Source organism: Chrysemys picta, chromosome 18 (genome assembly GCF_011386835.1).
Source record: "Chrysemys picta bellii isolate R12L10 chromosome 18, ASM1138683v2, whole genome shotgun sequence".
NCBI classification, from domain to species: Eukaryota; Metazoa; Chordata; order Testudines; family Emydidae; genus Chrysemys; species Chrysemys picta.
This window is the reverse complement of record NC_088808.1, coordinates 21,537,561-21,546,513: the sequence shown is the minus strand read 5'-3', so window position 1 is coordinate 21,546,513 and position 8,953 is coordinate 21,537,561. Positions and strand designations below refer to the sequence as shown.

The window sequence follows — 8,953 nt, the reverse complement described above, 5'->3', positions numbered from 1 at the left end:
GAGGCTGCACCACCACGTCTGCTTGGGTGACGAGCAGTTGTGTAGGGGACACTCTCCACTGGTGTTTAGATGGGTCCCCGCAGGGGGCGGTGGGCACTGGCTGAGGAGGGGCAGCGGGATGGGGAAGTGGCACGAAGGAGGCGCGGGCGGGGTTGATGGGCGGCTCACTGACCCAGGCTAAGACTTTTCCCGCCCGCCCACTCGGAGCGCGCCCCAGCCAGCGCGAGACTCAGGACGCGCCAGGGGGCAAGAGGGAGCGCGTGACCCGACGCGCGCACCCCTGCCCAGCGCGCGCGCGCCGTCGCCTGCTTTGGGCACCGCCCACAGCGTGCAATTAGGAGTGCCCCGCTGGGGCACGCTTGCTCTGTGATTGGCCCGAGCTCTGAATCCTGCGCACCGCTTTGTGCGGCCGGGGCCCGTTCAGAGTGGGAGGGGAAACCCCGCGCACGGGGCACCGCCATCTTGGATAAGGGGGGGATGGGGGCGCAGTAGAGCCGTCAGAACTGAGCCTGTGGGAGCCCCGGAGCGAGGCAGAGACCCAGCCCGGCCGCCGTTGCCCAGCCCGAAGCAGAGCCGTACAGCGCCCAGAGGGGACCGGGCTGCCGCCGTCGCCGCCACCGAGAGAGCCAAGCTGCACAACCACCAGCTCCCCGAGCCCAGGTAATAAGGAAGCGGCGGCACCTCCTCCACAACGCCTGGCCCAGAGAGTCACCCGCCCCCCGGCGCCCGGCCGCGGATCCTACCGAGGCCCGGCTAGCGAGGCCTCCCCCTGAACCCGGCCGGAACCCCTCCTTGCCTGGCGAGTCATCCTAGGGCTGTACTCGGAACCCGTCTGCTGGCCCCCTTTCCCCGGGAGCCATTCAGACCCCATCACGGTGCCCTCCTTCCCCGCCCCACGGCCCCCCGCGGCCTAGCCCGGTGATCGCTCAGTACCCAGGCCTCGCTGGGACCTGTGCTCCCGCTCCTCGGCCTTCCCTTGTGCCGCTCCCCTTGCTGGGAGGCCCGAGGCGGATGCAGCCTGCACCCCGCATCAGTGGGCCCGAAGCCCCCTGTCCTCCCCCTAGTTCCCATCTGTAGCGATGAGGCACAATGGAAGGGGAAAGAGCCAGAGCCCTGGGGGCTGGGCTTGCCAGGTAGGGTGAGGTTGGCTGGGCAGAAGCTAGGCCTCTGCTGCGCTGGTTCTCTGCCTTAGCCTCCGCCTCCTCCCCGCCGCTGCACACTCGCATTCCCCTCATGTATGTGCCCCTGCATAGTACGTGTGACTGCACACATGCGTGTGTGCATCGTATGTGCACTCAGGGTTTGTATACAATAGGGTACGTGCTTGCGATGTAGGCTGTTTCTGCTGTCCCCAACGTCAATATTTAAAACTTATGTTGCAGGAAACTATGATAAAGAATCTTTCATATAGGGATAACAACGAATCCTCCAAATCTTTGTCTGCGAGTCCCCCAAAACACCCTGTAGTTCACTCTTTTAGACAAAATTATTCTAGATGCTGCACAGGAAAATGGATTAAAAGACTCAGATCGTTGTTTTGTGTCTGTCTGTCTCCATCACATTTCTGAATTGTCTTTTAAAGATATTCTGGAGTGGCTGAATGGATTATTTTGGAAACAAGTTTGTGACAACAAAAACACTGGCTTCATCAATTCTGTGAAGCAAGGAAAGGTGTTAGGCTCTGTCTACAGTTATATTGCTTTCAAGTCCATACTGTTGTGGCCTTTCTTGCTACTCAGTTTCTTTCAAATAGTCTTAAATGGAGTGGCTACATGAGGGATGGGGGCACACAAATATAGATACAAGGTCTTATAGAAGAATTTTTAATTGTAACTGTCCTGACCATATAAAAATGGCATTTGTCTACACTAAAAATTGACAGGTAATCCAAAAAATTCTTTGTATTGGGTTTTGAACTAGAAACTGATTCTGTAGTGGATGTCTTCTTTGTGTATTATTATAAATGTTAACTGAAACATCTTGCATAAAAACTGCTAGAGACTTTCTGGCCACAAAAAAAGTAAACATTTAAATTATAGTATTACTTAAAGTTCTGGGTTGGGATTGGGTCTATGTTATGCTGAGCAATTTACAAACATAAGTAAGAGAATTTCTGCCCTCGGGGAATTAATATCTAAAAATGTAACTAACTGCATATGGATTAAAAAGGTAAGTTACTAACTCCTGTGAAGGATTGGGAAACCACTTAAATCAGAGCTGTGGCAAGAAACGCCAATCTCATGTTTTTATGACTTGTTGGGGGGTCTTGAAATTGGGGAAACATGGTATTTACAAGTGTATTGGATACATTTGTCCTGAATGAAGCCATCATTAAAGGGGGAAAATATGTAATTGTTTAATATATTAAAATTAGAGGTTTTTAAATGTTTAGAAACAGAGTTATCTTATAAGTTTATTTCTATACTTCAGTGTATCCAGTGGGCTCTCAAGACTCTCCCCATTCTTCCTGAAACAATGAAATATGCACTTTCCCTATTGATCAAGAATGTATGAAAGCAACCCAGTAATTAATTGCTAGAGAATCATAGCTAACTTTCGTCATCTGTCTAGTTGTTACCAAAACTTTTGGTGTAGTATGTGATTTCCCTGTTCAGGCTTACCTTGCAGTAGATATCTATGGGAGAATGTGACTCTTCTGCTAAACAAGCAGTGAAAGGATTGAATATCAAATTTCTTTTGGTTCAAGGTAGTTGCTAAAATGTAGCTTTCTGAAGGTGGTAGGGAGTGTTTTCTGAAGAAAATAATGCACTTAAACTTTTAATTTTTTTAGCTCAAGGAACTGAAGATAACCTCTGTGTTGGTTTCTAAATTATCTCTGGTTTTGATTGAGTGGTCATACCCATAAGGACAAGATGAATTCTCATTACTATTGAGACTTCTGTACACAGAGAGAAGACATCCAGTGCACCTTCTTCCCCTTACCTCTCCATTCCCCCCCCCCCCCCCACAAATTTGTAGAGTAATATTCTGTTCCATTATTTTGGCACAGTGGGCAGTAAAGGCTTGGTTGTAGTGTCCAACACGATTTTTAGTTAAAGGGATTGTAGGGTTTATTAATTGTCAGTGAATTTGTATCAAAATTGTTCTATTTAAGTGTTAGAAACGTTTTTCCTAACTCTACGGTCTCATCCTGGGTTCTTGCTGGATAACGCATCATCCATGCACATTAAGGTCCTGTAAGCCAACATTGTCTTGCATGCAATTCATAGCCTTTAGGTTGGTTGCAAAGGTATAACTGATACCAGGAAGGAAGAGCATTAGTTGCTATGGCTCTACAGTGCTAAAGGGAAAAAATCATTAAATTATTTGTCAATAAAATAAACAGATTAAAATCAGAAAAGAGAAACTGCTGTTTCAAGAGTGTTGTCGTATTGTCACAGAAGAACTGCACTCTAAATCAACAAGGTTAACTGTGAAACTTCAACACTGCTTAAATCTTATCAAAAAGCGGCTTGTTATGGTTATGTGCCTACCAGACTTTTCTTTATATGCTGCTTTCCCAAAAAGCCTCAAACTTTCTTTATTAAGGAACACATAAGTGCCATCAGTCCAGTACTCATGTACAACTCTACCAAATGAAACCAGTTTGTCAGTGGGGAGAGAGAACAAACCTTAACTACTGCTATATCAAATAGTTCATAAATTCTTGCAGTTTGAGTCCCACTATCATTAGATGGAGTAGGAGGGGGATGGTGGGTAGAGGCACATATATAGATATAGAGAGAGAGAGAGATAAATAAACTAGTTGGCTGGAAAAAAACAAAACAAAAAACAACAACCTTAAAGAATATTATAACTACATTTCTTTTCCTCTTCTAGTTAAGAATTGAAAGAAAAGCTAGCATGAAACAAAACTTAGTCGGTGGCCATAAATGGCATATGATCATTAGTAATGTAGACTAAGCTGTTCTGTATTTTTTTTTTTTCTTCTTTAAACACAGTCACTCCTGCTTTGGTGCATCCTGCTGACTCTTTAATGGGGATTTGATTAATGCAGATCAGGTGATCTGACATACTTTCTGCTGTTTAAGTATAAGACTCACTTTCTCTTATGGAGGAATATCTGACAGCAGAAATATAAAATCCTTAGTAGTAGTGAGAAGTTCCCATAGATAGAAAAACCAACAATAATGTTGCCAGAAAATTGAAGGCAATGAGATGTTTTGATAAGACTAATAACTTGGGGTTGATTCTGATGGCTCTATGTACTATTCATATGCCACTGTGTCATAATGTGGTGTGACCTTGATACTTCCTCTTTGCTCTGAGTAGTACTAGTAAGATTGCAGAGGCAATCTGTTAGAGTATCTGCTGCAGCCTGTTATGTTTTTGCACCTGGCTGTTCCAGTACCACCTCCTGTAAGGATGAGGGGGGACGAGAATAAAACGTGGTTTAAAAAAACCTTGTGAACTACTCTCACTGACTCTACGCAGGCACTAGGTTTAAAAATTGGTATTTTGTTCATCAGATCTGTTCCTCTTGTAGTCTCACATCTGCTGACTCCAGTGACAAAGTTACTGCTTGCATTTTACTCTTGTTGGCTGTTATGGCTTTCAATACTAAAAGCAAGTGTTCTTTTGTTCAATCATACAGATAAACAGAAATGTTCACAATGTACCAGTTACTCCCATGCAGATCCATTCAGGGCAGTGGAGTTGTGCAGATATAAATAAGGGGCCTAGTTTGGCCTGCAAAAACTATTACTAATGGTAGTACACAAGATGGGACAAATAATCTTGACACTTTGAGCTCAGGATGAGTTTCCATGACTGCCAGTTTAATTTCTTGTTTTGTTTTAAACAGAGCAAACTCTGCTTGGAGATCAAGAAACACACGTGAAAAGCCATGATGCCATTTTTATGTCACTTTTCAGAGTAGAAGTGCATTGTAATGCTATAGTCATAGTTGTAGGGTATAGTTACTTTCTGGAGCTTATATGGGTGTGTAAAATAGGTGCGACTCTGATGGGAACCTGTACCACTAGTAGGAACATAATTACTGAGACAACATTATATCTAAAGCACATTGATTATAACTAGTATTCAAATATACTGCTTCAATTATAGCTTGCCATAACCTGATTGTATCTAAGGGCTAGTCTACACTGGCGGCAGCGCTTTAATGTGGCTTGTGTAGTCGTGGCAGAGAGCTCTCCCAGTGCACCTAAAAAATCCACCTCCACAAGGGGCATAGCGCGCTCCCTGCGCTGGTGCAGTGTCTGCGCTGGTGCTTTACAGCGCTGAAACTTGCTGCTTTTTTTTTTCCCTCCACACCCCTGAGTGAGAAAGTTGAAGTAGGGAGTGGTTTGAGCATTGGCCTGCTAAACCCAGGGTTGTGAGTTCAATCCTTGAGGGGGCCACTTAGGGTTCTGGGGCTAAAAGCCATACTTGGTCCTGCTAGTGAAGGCAGGGGGCCAGACTCGATGACCTTTCGGGGTCCCTTCCAGCTCTATGAGATAAAGATATCTCCATGTATGGGGGGTGGAGGGATAGCTCAGTGGTTTGAGCATTGGCCTGCTAAACCCAGGGTTGTGAGTTCAATCCTTGAGGGGGCCATTTAGGGATCTGTGTTAAAATTTGTCTGGGGATTGGTCCTGCTTTGAGCAGCGGGTTGAACTAGATGACCTCCTGAGGTCCCTTCCAACCCTGATATTCTATGACTAGGCCACTTTCAAAGTGTAGGAGGTGTAAGTAGTAACTACATATGTTGCAACACTTACGTAGGTAATGGGGGTTTAAATAGCACTAAGTTGCACAAAGACAAGAAGGCATATTTAAGGTTGCTTTAGAGTAGTTTTTGGGAGTGGGAGCAGGAGAAACAGACTTTACATTGAACTGTGTCCATGTAAAACTATGGTTGATAAATTGAGGTGGTGGAGAGTGTAAATCACCTGTAGAGCACTTTTTTTCCTTGAGGATTTAGTACAGAAGACAGTACTCAGAAAAGTCATTAAATACATTACTGTTCACTTCTATCCTAGGACTTAGCAAACACTTTACAACTCTCAAATTAAACTTCTCAACAGGATAGTAAGAAAAAGGCTTTTTGAGTATTTAATCTTGGATTTTTAATTTTTTATGTATTTGTTTTTGTTTTTAAACCATGTGAATTGATAACTGCAAGACAAAAAATCCCTGGTCTTTCGGGTCTTGAAACTACTACAGTAGTTTTAAAATAGCTACTCTTGGAGGGAAATGCCTCTCTTCTAAACTAGAAGTCACTCTATGTAGCAACACTCTTGTCTATGATGGGGAAATAAAGCAACTAACATGAGGAGCTAGAACCAAGAAGATGAGGATGCTCTGCATTTTTTTTTTTTTCCCTTAAGCTTGGAAAGATGAGGAAGAAAGCATATGGTCCTAGAAGAGTGGCAGAGGAGACCATGCACATGGGGGTTAAGATAGTAAAATGTGGTATTTATACATCTGACTTCTTCCACGTTAGTGTTTCTCTGAAACTTTCCATAGTCCCTCTGTCATCTGCTGGATTAGCAGTATCTACCTTATCATTTAATGTTGAAGAGACTTGATAATGAGTACTACTGAGAAGCAGCGTGGCCCAGTGGACAGGGTGCTGGGTAGGGACTTGGGAGACCTGGCCTGCTATTTCTATTTCTGGCTTGCTAGGTGACTTTGGGTAGGTCATTTCACCTCTGTAAAATTGGGATAATACTAGCTTCCCTTGCAAAGTTCTGGGATCAACTGATGAAAAGCTGTATATAAGAGTTTACTATACTGTAGAGTATATATTCACTGTGGACTAAATGATTGGACTCTTTAAAAATGGAATGCTATAATCAGCATGTCATTTAAGGTGTTGTTTACATGGGAAAGTTGAATGGGTTTAATCAAATTCATGACTTTGAAACCCGCACAAACCCCTGAGAGGCTCTTTCTGTGAAGTCAATTGGGAACTGGTTTTTCCACTTCAACCTAAGAGTGTTAAGATGGCTCAAAAAAAAAAAAAAAAAAAAAAAAAAAAGGTTGCACTGGTTAACTAACCTAGTTCAAACTAATTCCAGTTAAACTGGTGCAACTCTCCTATGTAGACAAGCTCTTAATCCTCCATATTTCACTCCACTTCACGTTCCTATGCTCTCCATAGAAAATAAAGTTAGTCATTTAAGTAGCCCTCTAATTCTGTTTTTAAGAGTGGCCAGTATTAGGTTGAGTTAACTTTTAATGTGGGATTTCCTTGAGCCTAGAGTTCTGTCAAAGAAATGATATTGGATAGAGGTATTCTGTTGCTGGGACTGAAAGCCATGAATATGGGATAAATACACATAATCTCATCAGATTTGAATACAAATGATTGGTCTGAAGGTGGCTAGTCAGTTTGTGTGCTCTGGCTGTTTTATTATGTCAAGCATGATAGTTCTCTGTGCCTTATCTTCCCCCTCCTGATGTCTGTAGTAATGAGTTAAGATTGCAAGCTCTTTTAGGCTCTGTACGCACCTGTAACAAGAAATAACGTGTTACCAGCTTTTCTCTCCATCATGCTGAGACACACATTAACCAACCTTTTATGTGTTTGAGGCACTGACTGTCACTATGTCTGTACAGTGGAGTCCTGACCTGCTTATGGCCTGTAGTTGCTAATGCCATGTAAATGGTGATGAAACACTGCTACTAATAAAATGTAGGTTAAATAAACTACTGTAAATGCTTTTTAGATAAGAAGGGGAAGGGGGGACAGCAGGGGAGGGGCCGGGGGTGAGCCTCCCAGGTCAGGAGCTTGGGGGCTGGGCAGGATGGTCCTGCGGGCCATGGTTTACCCACCTCTGGGCTAAAAAATAGGAAACAAAGGGTAGGAATAAATGGTCAGCTTTCACAATGGAGAGAGGTGAACAGGGGGTCCCCAAGGATCTGTACTGGGAGCAGTGCTGTTCAGCATATTCACTGTTCGCTTCCTTTTCCAGATCATTAATGAAGTGGCAAAATTTGTAGATGATACAAAATTATTCAAGATAAAGTCCAAAGCTGACTGCAGAGTGTTACAGGGGGATCTCACAAAACTGGGTGAGTGGGCAACAAAATGGCAGATGAAATTCGATGTTGGTAAGTGCAGAGTAATGAACACTGGAAAAAAATAATCCAAACTACACTTGTATAATGGTGGGTTCTAAATTAACTGTTACCACTCAGGAAAGATCTTGGAATAACCATGGATAGTTCTCTGAAAACTTCAACTCAGTGTGCAGCAGTGGTCAGAAAGGCTAACAATGTTAGGAACAATTGGGAAAGGGATAGGAAATAAGACACAATATTATAATGCCTCTATATAAATCGGTGGTGCACTCACACCTTGAATACTGTCAAGTTCTGCTCACCCCATCTCAAAAAGGATATAGTAGAACTGGGAAAGGTTCGGAGGAGGGCAACAAAGATGATCAAGGGTATGGAATGGCTTTAATCTGAGGAGAGACTAAAAAGATTAGGGTTGCTCAGCTTAGAAAAGACAACTCTGGGTATGTGATAGAGGTCTATAAAATCATGATGTGGAAAAAGTGAATAGAGAAGTTATATCTAAGAATGTAAAATATTAAATGGTTAACCGGGAAGTATTACTCTGACCGTTAACCCACCCTAAGCGTTAACCCCCTAGTTGTGGGTCTTGAACAAGTTCTCCTGCAGCAGAGAGGCCATTTTGGGATGCTGGCAAGAGGTGGCTATGGCAACCAGGGAGGAGCGGGCATCACAAGAGGTCACTGGGAGCCCTGCCCCCTCTTAAAGTGGCCGGGTCAATGATAATGCTCTAGCCCAGCTGTGGTGGGCAGCCAACCAGGCCGGGGAGCGCATTTAAACCTGGGGGGTGGACAAGGGCTGAGGGCCCCATCAGGGGGTAAAGTAATCTCCAGCCTCCCCTGTGCCATTGAAAGGGGTTTGGCTGCGGAGGCGGACAGCGCACTGGTCAGGGAAGGGAAGCTGCTGT

At 44.1% G+C, this 8,953-nt stretch overlaps 1 protein-coding gene across 4 annotated transcripts in view; it reads left to right on the top strand.

Annotated features, from left to right (window-relative positions):
• The first annotated feature begins 350 nt into the window (after positions 1–350).
• The window catches only part of RAB14 (RAB14, member RAS oncogene family), a 29,421-nt gene continuing 20,818 nt past the window's right edge, over positions 351–8,953 (top strand). Inside the window, exons 1-2 of one of the 4 annotated variants that reach the window (XM_065572088.1) lie at positions 426–660; positions 7,941–8,040. The gene's annotated coding sequence lies outside the window, so the exon portion shown is untranslated. Of the gene's footprint in view, positions 661–7,940; positions 8,041–8,953 lie in introns of all 4 variants that reach the window. The other 3 variants (XM_065572089.1, XM_005299454.5, XM_065572087.1) reach the window with 3 other exon arrangements.